This window comes from Eptesicus fuscus, chromosome 17 (assembly GCF_027574615.1).
Source record: "Eptesicus fuscus isolate TK198812 chromosome 17, DD_ASM_mEF_20220401, whole genome shotgun sequence".
Classification (NCBI taxonomy): domain Eukaryota; kingdom Metazoa; phylum Chordata; class Mammalia; order Chiroptera; family Vespertilionidae; genus Eptesicus; species Eptesicus fuscus.
This window is the reverse complement of record NC_072489.1, coordinates 20,716,702-20,730,194: the sequence shown is the minus strand read 5'-3', so window position 1 is coordinate 20,730,194 and position 13,493 is coordinate 20,716,702. Positions and strand designations below refer to the sequence as shown.

The following is a 13,493-nucleotide window of genomic DNA, read 5'->3' as shown; positions in this document are numbered from 1 at the left end:
AGGTGAGATTTGTGTTCCTGCCCCATGAGCCTGGGCAGACCTTGGTAAATACCTCAACCAGTAGCATGTAGCGGAAGTGAAATCATGTGACTTCCTATTATTGTCATAAATATGCTGGCACCTTGATCTTGGACTTCCCAACCTACAGAACAATGCGAAGTAAGTGTCTGTTCTTTAAGCTCCCAGTCTGTGGTATTTGTTATAGCAGTCCCAGCTAAGACAGCAACCATTACCACCGCCTATTTTCAAAACTCTTTCATCACCCTCAGTCAGAAACTCTGTCACCATTAAGTAGTAACCCTCCATTCTTCTCTTCCCCCAGCTCTTGGTAACCTCTAATCTACTTTCTGTCTCTGTGAATTTTTCTATTTTCTAGATATTTCATATAAGTAGAATCATGCAATATTTGTCCTTTTGTGTCTGGCTTATTTTACTTAACATAGTGTTTTCAAGATTCATCCATGTTGTAGCATGTGTCAGGACTTCATTAATTTTCTATGACTAAATGGAAGTCCATTGTATATGTGTGTGTGTGTGTGTGTGTGTATATATATATATATACACACACAAATTTGGTTTATCCATTCATATGTTGATGGATAATTGGGTTGTTTCCACCTTTTGGTTGTTGTGAATAATACTACTATGAACATTAGTGTACAGGTATGTATTTGGGTCACTGTTTTCAACTATTTTGTGTAAATACATAAAAATTTAATTACTGGGTCAAGTGGTTAAGATATATATATATTTTTTTTTTTTTGGTTGTCAGATAATCTTTAATTGAAACCTTTTCCTTTGTAGTTCGTAACTAGCCAGACATTCCACTGCTCCACTGTTGATATCATCTATGATGTCATGAGGGTGGCGGCCATCAACATTGCAGCCCACAGAGAGGGCAGTCCCCAGGATCTCTTTAATGGTTCCAGAGAGTTCTCTAGCTAAAGATCGGCACCACATCCGTCGGGCAATGTTGACTATCTCATCAAAAGGGATATTTCCACTGAGCTTAATGTTTTTTTGCTTCTTTCTGTCTCTTGACGGTCCTTTGAGGTCTTTGATGATCAGGGCAGAGGCAGAAGGCACTACCTCAGTCTGGGCCTGTCTGTTCTGAATGGTCAGTTTCACTGTAACCCTCAGACCCTTCCAATCACCGGTTGCTTGGGCGATGTCATCACCAACCTTTTTTGGAGACAGGCCCAGGGGGCCGATCTTGGGGGCCAAGGCAGACGTGGCACCCACTTCCCCGCTGGTGCACCTCAGGTATACGACTTAGATTTGGTTCGGGTCGAACTTTAGCAGCATGGTGGAGGCAGCTGGCGTCGGATGCACCCGGATTCGGGACGACCGAAGAAAGTTGTACCTGAGCTTCCTCTAAAGATCTTTTTTAAAGGCATAGTTCAAAAGAGTCAAGAGAGTAGTGAGGAGTAACAATACAATTTTAGAAGCTAAAAACATATGATCCAGTGACTTAGCTGAACTGAGAATCAAATTCCACACTGGCAGTAGGGAAAGAAAAGAATTAATTTAATTTACATGATTGGACCCTCAAAAGACTCAGAAATTGGCAGCACGAGTTACCCCTGAAAGTTGGGGGTGGGTAGTGGTGTGAGAAGATAAGGTGAGGGTGCCGAAAGACAGGGACTGGTTGAAAGTGGTTTAAGAAGTGGTTATAGAATGCCCAGTTTGGGCCAGTATAGAATAACTGGTATCAGACTTAACCGCCTACTGTAAAAAAAGATACAATGTTTAAAACTTAAAACCTGGACACAATATGCAAAACAAGTGTTGTAGACACTGAGCAGTGACCAGTCCAGGGCTGTGATCACTGAGAGAGGGGAGGCTGCACATTCACCCAGGCTTTCTCCCAGAGGATGTGTTCTAGGCCAGACATGGGGCCAGGGAGTAGAGCCAGCAGAGAATGGTAACTCACTGGTTAGAAAAAGTGCACATCAGAGTTCAAGGCTGAGAGGTCAGTTGGTATTAAAGGTTGTGGGGGGCCGAAACCGGTTTGGCTCAGTGGATAGAGCGTTGGCCTGTGGACTGAAAGGTCCCGGGTTCGATTCCAGTCAAGGGCATGTACCTTGGTTGCGGGCACATCCCCAGTAGGGGGTGTGCAAGAGGCAGCTGATCAATGTTTCTCTCTCATCGATGTTTCTAACTCTCTATCTCTCTCTTTTCCTCTCTGTAAAAAATCAATAAAATATATTTTAAAAATAAGGGTTGCGGGGGGAGGGCGGGGGGGGAGGGTTGCTATAAAAAAGGAACCTAAGAAGGTTGTGTGAAAACTTCCCTCAGGTCTTGGCCAATTCTTTGGCCAAGTGAGAGCAGTGGCTAGGAGACAGTGCTGGGTGCAGATGGCGTGCACTTGAGAGATACACCTGTAAGGAACTGAGAAAGGCAGGATTGGGCAGAAGGAAAAACGGATGCACAATCCAGTTGCAACTGAGACCTCAGCCATGCTCTAGAGCTGAGATGATCATTGAGGAAAGGGGCAAAGCCTCCGTATTCCCAGGTTAGCCCCTTGGGTGGGGCTTACATTGGGTAAGGCAGTTCCCTGCAGCTGGACGTAATTCCCGGAGGGGGACACAGCTTTGAGCAGTCAGTGTCAGATATTTGGACAGCTGGAGGATGGTGCTTTATCTCTAAAAGAAGATTTAGGTTGGGCACCAGAATATCCACTGAAGTTGCATTGGGGATTTCTTTCAAACATTTAAGTAATTAATAATACCAATATTCCACAAACTCTTCCAGAGACTAGGAAAAGAGGGATTACTTCTCAACTTATTTTATGAAGCCAATATAAACTTGTCACCAATCTAATGAAGCCATAAGAAAGGAAAATTATAGACCAATATCTCCTATGAACAAAAACTCAAAATTCTAAGCAAAATAGAAACAAATAGAATCCAGCAATATTTTAAAGTAATCAAAATTATCACCAATTAGGATGTACTCCAGGAATAAAAGTTTATTTAACATTACAAAATCAAGGTGATTCACCAAGAGGTCGCAGTTCGATTCCCCATTGGGGCACATTTTGGGATTTCAGCTCCATCCCAAGTAGGGGCCGTGCAGGAGGCTGCCAATCAATGATTCTCTCTCATCATTGATGTTTCTATCTCTTTCTTCCTCTCCCTTCCTCTATGAAATCAATAAAAATGTATTTAAAAATAAAAAATAAAATCAAGGTAATTCACCCCACTAACAAAATAAAGGAGAGAATCCATAGATTTATCTCAGCAAACTAAGCATAGAAGGACAATTCCTTATTCTGATATAAAATATCTATAAGAAAGCTATAATTAACATCACTTCCAATGGTGAAGTATCAAACATTTTCTCCCAAAGTTAGGAACAACAGAAAGATGTTCATTCTCACCATTTTTATTCAAGTATTGTACCAGAGGTCCAAGACAATGGAATAAAGCAAGATAAAGAAGTAAAGGGTAAAAGATTGGAAAGAAAGAAGTAACTAAAGTGTCTGTCCAATGGTAAGATATGTACACATATAATACCTTAATAAAAGGAAAAAAAAGTGCCAATCATAGATGGCATGCTTGATATGTAGAAAATTCAAAAGAATCTACAAGGTATTCGAATTAATGAAAAAATTTTAAAAACAAATTTATTGATTTTAGAGGGGAAGGGAGAGGAAGAGAGAGATAGAAACATCAATAATGAGAGAGAATCATTGATTGGCTGCCTCCTGCACACCCCCTACTGGGGCATATGCCCTCACCTGGAATTGAACCAAGACCTCGTGGTTCATAGGTTGATGCTCAACCACTGAGCCACGCCAGCTGGGCTGAATTAATAAATTTTAGAAAGCTCACTGGAAAGAAGTTCAAATATAAAAATCGCTTGTACTTATATATTCAGAATTAAAGAAGATGAACTTTTAAAATACTGTTTATGTTAGCATCAAAAAAACCCTCAAACCTAGGAATAAATGTAATGAAAGATGTATAAGACTTCTACACAGAAAATTATAAAAATATTGCTAAGAGAAATTGAAGAAGACAGATATATGGAATGATAATCCATTTTCATTGATTGGAAGACTCACATTTGTTCATTTGTTTTAACTTTATTGAGATAACATTGGTTAAGAACATTATATAAATTTCAGGTGTACAGCATTATAATTAATTATCTGTATACTCTATTGAGTGCTTATCACCAAAAGTCTAGTTTCCTTCCACCACTCCTCCCATCCCATCTGGTAACCATCATTAAGTTGTTTATATCCATGAGTTTGTTTTTGTTTTATTAGTCCATTTATTCCTTTTTTACTTTGTAAAAATAATCATGTGTTTTTGTCCTTTTCTATCCACTTACTTCATTTAGTATACTACCCTCAAGATTCATCAATGTTGTCACAAATGCAATATTATATACTAGAGGCCCAGTGCACGAATTTGTGCACCAGTGAGGTCCCTTGGCCTAGCCTGTGGGATCGGACCAAAACCAGCTCTCCAACATCCCCGAGGGGTCCTGGATTGCGAGAGGGCGCAGGCCAGGCTGAGGGACCCCACTGGTGCACGATCGGGGCCGGGGAGGGACCGCAGGAGAGCTCCAGGGCATGTCCGGCCCATCTCACTCAATCCCGATTGGCCGGACCCCAGTAGCAAGCTAACCTACTGATTGAAGCGTCTTCCCCCTGGTAGTCAGTGCATGTCATAGGGAGCGGTTGAGCAGCCTTAGCATATCATTAGCATATTATGCTTTGATTGGTTGAACAGACGACTGGACACTTAGCATATTAGGCTTTTATTATATAGGATTACTCAGCCATAAAGAGATAATCAAATATTGCCTATATCCCACATCTTGTTTATCCATTTATTCGTCAACGGACACAATGTGTTTTTCCCACATATAGGCTATTGTAAATAATGCTGCAATGAAAATAGGAATGCATTTATCTTTTCAAATTAATGTTTTTATATTCTTTGGATAAATACCAAGAAGAGGAATTGCTGGACCATATGGTAGTTCTATTTTTAATTTTTAAAGGAACCTCCATACTGTGTTCCATAGTGGCCGCACTAATTTACATTCCCACCAACAGTGTACAAGGGTTCCCTTTTCTCAACCTCCTCACCAATGCTTGTTGTTTACTAGTATTGCCTTTTTTACAATAGTCATTCTAACAGGTGTGCAGTGATATCTTGTAGTCTTATTTACATTTCCTTAATAATTGTTGATGTTGAACATTTTTTCATATGCCTATTGGCCATCTATATGTCTTCCATGGAAAAATGTCTATTTAGATCCTCTGCCCATTTTTAAATAAGATTGCTCATTTTATTTGTTGTTGTTGAGTTGTATGGGTTCTTTTTATATTTTGGATATTAACCCCTTCTCAGAAGTGTCATTTACAGATATCTTCTGCAGTTCAGTTGGTTGCCTTTTTGTTTTGTTTATGGTTTCCTTTGCTGTGAAGAAGTTTTTTAATATGATGTTGTCCCATTTTTGTTTTTGTTTCCCTTGTCTTTGGAGGGAAGTCTGAATATTAAGAAATCAGCTTTCCTCAGGTTGAGCTATAGATTCAATGCAATCTTGCAGGATTTGGAAGACATCATCCTCAAGAGTCGGCCAACTTTCATTTCTAGATATGAAGATTGACTATAAAGTTACATTAATTAAGAGAGTGTGTTGATATGAAGATAGAGAAGTAGACCAGTAGAACAGAATAGAAAGTCCAGAAGAAGACCCACACAGATAGTTATTTGATTTAAGATACAGGGATTACTGCAATTTAGTGAGGAAAGTGGTTCTTTTCCATACACAGTACTGAGGCAATTCGTTATCTGTATGGAAAAAGAATGAACCTTTATCCTTACCTCACACCATACATAAAAATTCATTGAGATAAATCATAGATCTTTATATGAAAAGTAAAATAATCCGTTGTCTAAAAGAAAGCATAAGAGAAATCTCAATATTCTTAAGGTTGGAAAAGATTTCTTAAACTGGACCTAAAAAATACTAACTATGGGCCTAGCCAGTGTTTCTAAGTTGTTAGAGCCTTGGCCCTTGCACTGAAAGGTCATTGGTTCGTTTCCCGGTCAAGGGCATGTACCTGGTTGTAGGTTCAATCCCTGGCCCTAGCTGGGGTACGTGCAGGAGGCAATCAGTCTATGTGTCTCTCTCACATTTATGTTTCTCTCTCCCCCTCCCTACTTCTCTTCCAATCTCTCTAAAAATTAATGGAAAAAATATCCTTGGGTGAGGATTAACACACAAAAAAATAATATCAAAGATAAAGTTGATAAATTAGGCTTTATTAAAATAATTTCTGTCAACAAAAGACATAATTAAGAAAGTGAATAGCCCTAGCTGGTTTGGTTCAGTGGATGGAGCGTTGGCCTGCAGACTGAAGGGTCCCGGGTTCGATTCCAGTCAAGGGCACATGCCTGCGTTGTGGGCTTGATCCCCCAGTAGGGGGCGTGCAGGAGGCAGCCATCAATGATTCTCTTTCATCATTGATGTTTCTATCTCTCCCTCTCCCTTCCTCTCTGAAATCAATTAAAAATATATATATTTTAAAGTGAATAAACATGCCTACTCTGGGAGAATATATTCGTAATACATACATCTGACAAAAGATTCATGTCCAAAATATATTTTAAAAAAACCCTTACAAATCAATAAAAAACACAACCCAATTACAAAGTGGACAAAAACTTAGGCACTTTCACAGAAGATCTCCCAAGGTCCAATAAGCCTGTGGAGAGGTTTTCCACACCAGTTCTCACTGGGATGTACAGTTTAAAACTACAGTGGCTTGTCACTACACGCTCCCCCCAAAGGGCTAAAATTTAAAAGGCTGATACTGTCCAGGATAGTGAGGATGTGGAGCAAGAACTTCGACACATTACTGAGGGAAGTGTAAATTCATTCAACTATATAGGAAAACCATTTGGTAGTATCTCCTAAAGTTAGACATGTGCTAAAGTTCACTTAGCCGTTACACTTCTACATATGCTATCCAAGGTAAATTAATGTCTATGTCTACCAAAAGACATATAAGAATGTTCACATCAGTATTCATAAACAACCTCAGTGATCATTAACTGGAGAAGGCATAAACAAATTGTAGCATAATTATATAGCAGACTATTGTATAGGAAAAAAAAAGAGAACTTAACAGCAGGTATAAATCTCAAAAATGTTAGGTTGAATGAATGAAGCCAAACACTATCTACTGTGTGATTCTATTTATAAAAATCCAAGAATAGGAAACTAATTGAGGGTGATAGAAGTCACAGAATAATGGTTCCCTTATGGAAGGAGGGATAGGAAGTTGTGTTTGTTTTTTACTGAGAAGGGGAATGAAGGAGTCTTCTGGGGTGATGGAAATATTCTTTGTCTTTATCTAGATGGTAGATTTACATTGTATACACATGTTAAAATATATATGTGCCAAATTTCACACACTGGGCAATTCCCTCGCCCTGCTCTGGGAAAATCAGGAGATTTTTTTTCTTTGGAGAATATGAAGCAGAAGATCTCTGGACTCAAGAGCACCAAGCACATAGGAGGGAGGGATATGCCAAAAACTGGGGGATTAAATAAACCTATGCATGCCAAAAGCTGGCTTACCCCACCCCAGGTTCTTTTCCTCACTTGGCTCCCCGAACTAAAAACTTACTCATGTCTCATTAGCCAGAGTTGTATCACATGATTAATCCTAATCCAATGAGCAGGCGAGGGAATGTGCAGGATGGGGGATTCCAAAAAAATCAGGACAACCTTGAGGTTTGTCGTCACCGTCATCCTTATCATCCTCATCACACATTTACCGTATATGCTCCTGCCGTACAGACTTGACTGTACCACCTAATAGACCAAAATTACACAAATATTCCTGCATCCATTATTCTGAGCAGCTTCTCCAACCATCAGATCCTAGGTCAGCTCACGGAGCAGCCACTGCAGGGACCACAGGCCTCCAGCCACCTCCTCGGAACTTGTCCAGGCTCGCGGGAGGTCCGTTCTGACTTGGCTAAGCCCGCGGAGCGCCGTGCCACTTCGGCTTCCTCGGTGGGAGTTGGGCACTGCCTCCCTCCTTCACCACTCACAGTGAGAATCTCCCGGTCCAAGGTGCTAGGAGGATGGTGTTCAGATGCTGCAAACTCCAAACAAATATAACAACAACAAAATCATGAAATGGCTTCCATTTGAGCTAAAAATTGAAAACCATTTTCCTGTTCTTTAACTCTCCTTGTGTTTACCCGATGCACCTTTGACTGAAAGTCACCGCGTCTTACAGTCTAGTCTCATTTTCTGCTCCCCCGGCACAAAGCTGTGGAGCCTCTTACTGTGGTCCAATGCAGAGGGCGTGCCTGGTCTCTGAGAGTTCACCACCTCCCTCTCACCTGAAGCTCTCTGGCACCAAGGACTGCTCTAAGTCCCATCCCATCAATCTATGGTCTCTGCTCAGCAAAGATTCAGGAGAGCAGTTTGCATGTGTGTAAAAAGAAAGTAGGACTGAACAATCTTCCCCTTGAACAGACTCTCACTACAGTGCTATACACTGTTTGATACAGGGATCAATTCCCGTGGGAAAAGATTACAATATTAATTTGAAGTGAATGACTAATGCTACTAAGCCAACTCCCTCATATTGCATAAAATAAAGTTTGTTTTAGCTCCCCTAAAAATCAGTGTTTCTTATTCTTGCAGGTCTCAGCAGCCCAACTTGTTCTGCATATGGTTGCATGTTTAATTAGTGATCCTTCTGTAAGTGTCTGCAATTAGCACCATGATGATTAATAAAATAACTCCTTTAAAGCTCCATTTAGCTAGCAGAACTGCACAATCAGGTATAATTAATTCATCATTAATAAATCATGGCTGATTAACTAATCTGTTTATTACCAACACATTACTGAACAGCTCCCACCTGAGCACAGCTAATTTTTCTATGCCGAACAGAACTGGAAGCAAACAAAAAACTCCAGCTCCTCCAAAACTGCACTGAGCAGCAGGTATATTGGTACGGTCAGGGAGATTTTGAGAGAATGCACATTTAAAAGTTATTGAGCTGCATAGACAATTGTTGCTTGGGAGAAAACACTGGCTAAATCTGGAGGCCTGGACACCAGTGGTTCTCCAACTTAAGCACACACCAGAACCATCTGAGTTTATTAAAAACCAGGTTTCTGATCCCCGCCTCCAGAGCTTCTGATTCAGTACGTCAGGGCGGGGAGGGGACTGAGAATTTGCTTTTCTAACAAGCCCCCACCTGGTGGTATGGAAGCTGCTTGTCTGGGGACCACACTTAGAGAACCACAGTTCTACCCTTTCTCATACCCGGGGGATGACTCCCAAGTTCCTTCTGTATTTTTTAATAGTTAAAAAACAATGAAAATATCTTTCAGGTTTATTTCTCTGGCCTTGTGTTTACACGCTACCTCTTCAACTGGATTGTTAAAGAATTACTTTCTTTTATTTCTCCTTCTGCCACCACAGAACCTAACACAGAACCTAGATGTAGAAACTACAGACAACACCCAGACATGCCTGTGCTTCATCCCGGAATCGTTGTTCGTGCCCCAGTCTTTCTAAGCCTCGGCCCTCAGTGCTCCCCTGACTGCCATAGTTCTCAGTGTCTCTGCCACGCCTAGGCCCTAATCACTGGCCAGTGCAAGGGCTCATTATCTTTTCATGAAAGGATGGGCCTGGCCTCCCCACTTAGAGTCCCTTGAGAGCGCGGTAAGCTCCTCTCCAATCTCCTTTGCAGCCTGTTCCCCGACTCTCCACCTGCCAGCTTCCAGCGCGGTGTCTTATGCACGGGAGGCAGCAAAGTACAGTTTGCCAGTCATGTCAGATTGCTGACCAGCGGGTCTGCCCCACAGGCTGTGAATTCGGATCCTAACTGGGCACCTAACTTTCAGAACACATGGGAGTAACAGCAACTTGAATAGAACCTGGAAAGTAGTAGTCTGCCCTCTGAGAGTTAACGTATTTTTAAAAAATCAGAGAAGAGAAAAACAAGGCCAACTTAAAGCAGTGGTTCTCGACCAGGGTGGTCACTTTTGCCCCCTGCCCCCACCTCAGGAGTATTTGGCAATTTCTGACGACATTAAAGGAATGGGATGGCTTGACTGTATTCTGGTCAAAGTGGAAAGACAGGGCTGGCCAGCAGTGGAGGCCCTGGGGAAGGTTACTCAGAGAGATAAGAGGGCCCAGCCAGGTCGGACCTGAGAGAGAGGCTGACGTGTGCTGAGGCAGGTTACATACGGTAGACTCACATCTCACACGAGTGCAGGCTAAAGTCACCACGTCTTACAAAAATACTGTAAAAAATGTGTGAGACAACTAGGGAAGTAGAAATATTAACTGGATACTCAATAATATTAAGTCATGGTTGCTAATTTTTCAACGTTGTAATAGTTTTCCATTGCTGCACAGCAATCACCACCCACTCTGTGGCTTAAAACCACATATTTCACATGGGTTTCTGTGGGTCAGGAGACCAGGCCTGGCTTAGCGGGTCCTCTGCAAGGCTGCAGTCAGGTGTCAGGGTGGGCTGGGGTCTCAGTCTCATGTGAACACTCAGCTGAGGGGAAGCGCTGCTTCCAAGCTCACTCGGGTGTTTGGTGGGATTCAGTTCCTTGCTATCGCAGGGCTGAGGGCCTCGTCTTCATGCTGGCTATCGACCAGAGGCTGCCCTAAGCTTCCAAAGGCTACCTGCAGTTGCCTCGAGAGTTCCCCAGCGTGGGACCTCTCTTCTTCAGAGCCAGCAAGGGAGAAGGAGATGCTGACAAGACCGGTGCTACACTCTTATGTAACACTAGAGGCCTGGTGCATGAATTAGTGCACCAGTGGGGTCCCTCGGCCTGGCCTGTGCCCTCTTGCAATCCAGGACCCATTGGGGGATGTCGGAGAGCCAGTTTTGGCCTGATCCCCACAGGCCAGGCCGAGGGACCCCACTGGTGCACAAATCCGTGCACTGGGCCTCTAGTATGCATATAAGATCTTTGCTTCATCTCTTCCAGCCCTCCCCGCTTCCCTCTGAGATTCATTAGTCTGTTCCGTGTTCCCATGCTTGTGCATCGAGCATCTGCCCCCTGGTGGTTAGTGCACATCATAGCTACCAGCCGGTCGCTTAGGCTTTTATATATAGAGATAATCATGTCCATATAATCACATGTGTCCCATCATCTTTGTTGTACTTGATTGGTTACAAGCACTTGAGGAGGCAGGAATCGGGGGGTCACCTAAAGAGTCTGTCTTCCATAGAGGTGAACTGGTATTGAGGCTACTATTTTTTTAAGAGCCCTTATATTTTAGAGCTAAATACTAAAATATTTGCAATGAAAAAAACAAGATATCTGAGTGAGATTTGCTTTGGAATAATCCAGGGGGCCGGGGAAATGGGTTGAGATATAAGTAATTGGCCATGAGTTGAAAATTGTTGAATCTGGTAGGTTCATGGGAGCTCATTATATGAGGTTCTCTACTTCGGTGTATGCTTGAAATTTTCATAATAAAATTAAAGAGATAGCATGCATATTAGTTATCTGTTGCTGCAAGATTAATTACCACACAACTTAGTGACTTAAAACAACGAACATTTATTTTCTCTGTTCCTGTGGGTCAGGGTTCTGACACAGCTTAGCTGGGTGCCTCTGACACAGGGTCTCACAAGGCTGCCGTCCAGGCGTCAGCAGGACTGCGGGCACCTGAGGCCTGATGAGCTGGGGATCTGCTTCCAAGCTCCTTCATGTGGCTGCTGGGCAGGCGCCTCAGATCCTCCCCACAGAGCAAGTGATGAGAGAAGGAAAGAGAAAAAGACACACACCGAGGTCGGCCAGAACAGAAGATAGTCTTTTACACCTAATCTCAGAAGGGACTTACCATTCCGAATATCCTGTTGGTCACACAGGCCAACCCTGGTGCAGTGTGGGAAGGGGCGGCACCGCGGAAGGCGCGGGTCATTGAGAGCATTTTGGAGTCAGGCTACCGTGGTGTGTGAGGCAAAAATTGGGTGTTGTCAAAAGCATCCTTGAAAGGCCTTTAAATAACCTATTAAACATAGTGGACAGTTATACCAGTGTTTCTCCAGTGCTGGAATGCATCGCTGTTTTCTTGAGTGCTAGATAAAAGTGTGGTCTTGAACTAGGGATCATGGTTGTTCCAAAAGTAAAAGTTTCCTGCCTTTTTGTTTTTTTAAGATATTTGTGTGTGTGTGTGTGTTTTTCCTTTTTTGTTTCATAAATAAATATATTTAAACACTATAATCACATTTGGCCCTGCCTTGAGCGTATTAAGTTAAATTCAAGTAAACGAAGTGCAGTATGAGGGCATTCTAATGCATTGTGAAAGGGGAAAGCTGATCATAACTTAATGGCATCTGCCTTTTAGGTCCATTTTGCTGACTCCTTGTTTTAGCTCCACAGTCACCAAGCAGCTTTCTGATTATAATTTGGCTTCCCAAACAGAAATGCACATGGGGAGAAAATGCTCCGATCTAAAGCATTCTGTGGTTACATTTCTCATTGTAAAATTAAGAATTGGTATTCTACAAAAAAAAAAAAAAAACCCTAGCCAGTTTGGCTCAGTGGATAGAGCATTGCCCACAGACTGAAGTGTCCCGGGTTCGATTCAGATCAAGGGCATGTACCTTGGTTGCAGGCCCTGGTCAGGGTGCATGCGGGAGGCAACCAATCAATGTGTCTCTCTCACATCGATGTTTCTCTCTCTCTGTCTCTCCCCCTATCTTCCCCTCTCTCTAAAAATCAATGGAAAAATGTCCTCAGTTGAGGATTAACAACAACAAAAACAATTGGTATTCTAGCTCTACATATCATTGTTTATGCACTAGGTCAGTGGTCGGCAAACTCATTAGTCAACAGAGCCAAATATCAACAGTACAATGATTGAAATTTCTTTTGAGAGCCAAATTTTTTAAACTTAAACTTCTTCTAACGCCACTTCTTCAAAATAGACTCTCCCAGGCCGTGGTATTTTGTGGAAGAGCCACACTGAAGGGGCCAAAGAGCCGCATGTGGCTCGCGAGCTGCGGTTTGCCGACCACTGCACTAGGTTAATGTGAATCTGCATGTAGTGTGGTACATTCACATGATAGGCTTTTGAGCCTGCACCCCTGAGTCCCCAGACTGTGATGAATGTACCCAAGTAATGCCACCAAGGGGAGCCATCAGAGTGGTCTAGAAGTCTTCCCAAGGTATGCATGAGCTCTATGCATGAGCTCCTCACACTCCTCAGGTCCCCTGCTATCAGAGGGGGATGTGTAACCAGTTTTGGTCGCTAGGCTGTGAGTAGAATTGACACCTATCCCTTCTGAGCCAAAACCCAGTGCAATTTTCACACACTCTTTCCCACTGCTGCAGTGACCATGGAGGCCACATGTCGACGTGCCAGAATGCACATCGGCCTGGGCCCCTGCAGGGCCATAGTGGACAGAACCCCCTCCTGACCTATGCTAATTAAGCAAATAATATGAGTGCAAATAA

General features: G+C 42.5%; 1 pseudogene; it reads right to left on the bottom strand.

Annotated features, from left to right (window-relative positions):
• Positions 1-768: 768 nt before the first annotated feature.
• On the bottom strand, positions 769-1,320 carry LOC129152095 (60S ribosomal protein L12-like; annotated as a pseudogene).
• Positions 1,321-13,493: the final 12,173 nt, after the last annotated feature.